The 1,416-nt window shown below is 49.5% G+C and overlaps 1 protein-coding gene across 4 annotated transcripts in view; it reads left to right on the top strand.

Moving 5' to 3' along the window:
• Window positions 1–1,059: 1,059 nt before the first annotated feature.
• The window catches only part of NFYC (nuclear transcription factor Y subunit gamma), a 75,265-nt gene continuing 74,908 nt past the window's right edge, over window positions 1,060–1,416 (top strand). For all 4 annotated transcript variants that reach the window (XM_021716243.1, XM_021716242.1, XM_021716238.1 and 1 more), the window contains exon 1: window positions 1,060–1,364. The gene's annotated coding sequence lies outside the window, so the exon portion shown is untranslated. The remainder of the gene's footprint in view (window positions 1,365–1,416) is intronic.

Below are 1,416 nucleotides of genomic sequence, written 5' to 3'. Positions count from 1 at the left end.
GTTGTATTTGACTTCTTCAAGAACAAGAAATGCCCATAGTGCCCATCAGTGTCCAGACACTTCTGATTATGGCAAACTAAAAGTAATAATACATAGATAACATCTATTAAAATGTGTATACATTTTTTGGCACCCCCGGTATTGATGAATTTATCTATACATTTTAAAGTTATTCAAAGCGTATTGTGACACTTACTAGCTATGGAGGTCTCAGATCAAGTTACTTAACTCGTTTGAGCTTAGTTTTATGATCTGCAAAACGGAAATACAAAAGTGGTCATGGAGATGACAGAGATAAGTATGAAAAAATAGACCTCATCGTAGTTTGATTTCCAATTGCCTTTGATTAAACTTTAAACTCTGCATTTAGCCGGGCTCCGTGGCTCAGCCTGTAATCCCGCGCCTTTGGGAGGCTGAGGTGAGTGGATTGCCTGAGCCCGCGGGTTCGAGACCCGCCTGGGCAGGCGAGACCTCATCTCTACAATAAATCAAAAAAATTAGCCGGGCGTGGTAGCGCGCGCCTGTAATTCCGGCTACTCGGAAGGCTGAGGCGGAAGGATCGCCGGAGCCCAGTGGGGCGAGGCTGCGGTGGCCGGGAGCGGCCACGGCACTCCAGTCTGGGCAACGGAGTGAGACTCCAACTCAAAAAATTAAAAAATAGAATAAATAAATAAACTCTGCATTTAAATGAGAAAAGCTATTTCTAACTCAAGGTTACAAGCTAATTATTCTTGGGAAGTATTTTTAATTCGGAGTATATAAATCCAGCACTTTGGTAGGCTGAGGCAGGAAAATCAGTTTTACAGTTGGGTGTGAAATGCCTTCACTTATTGAATTTGTTAGCAGTTACCTACTTTATCGGTCTGCCTAATCTGGAATGCACGTGTCTTCCTTTGTCTCTCAGCCCTGTCCCCCCAGATTAAAAAAAGATACACACACACCAACAAAATACTGCCTAAAATTCAGATGCGCACAACAGACCCGTAAGGATAGGAGTCCCCATGGAGGTCAGCAAGGAACGCCTACGGATGCCCGGGAAAGGGGCGGGGCCAAAGCCTCAGATCTCATTTCACCTCACCCTGTCGTCGCCCCCTACCAATTCTCGCGAGACTTCAGGAAATTCAGCTTCTGCGCATTGAACGATACTGAGAGTCGAGGCGCCGGGGGAGGGGGAGGGGGAGGGGAAAAGGTGAGACGGTGCAAACGGCGTGGCCGCCATCTTGTTTGTGCCCCCGCTTCGCGCGCACTCCGTTCTTCGTGACGCACGCTTCCCCCTCCCCTCTGCCGTGCCTGGGCCTCTGCATTGCCCGACTCTGCAGGAGCGCGGGGGCGGCTCCTGCTCTTCCCTGGACTCCTGAGCAGAGGCGTGTGAGTGTGCGGGAGCTTCTGTGGGAGGAGGGTGAGAGGGAGCGGCGG

The sequence above is a fragment of the Carlito syrichta genome, unplaced genomic scaffold (genome assembly GCF_000164805.1).
Source record: "Carlito syrichta isolate Samal-C Ts95f unplaced genomic scaffold, Tarsius_syrichta-2.0.1 Scaffold308579, whole genome shotgun sequence".
NCBI classification, from domain to species: domain Eukaryota; kingdom Metazoa; phylum Chordata; class Mammalia; order Primates; family Tarsiidae; genus Carlito; species Carlito syrichta.
The sequence above is the reverse complement of the archived record's forward strand: the minus strand, read 5'-3'. Positions and strand labels throughout refer to the sequence as shown.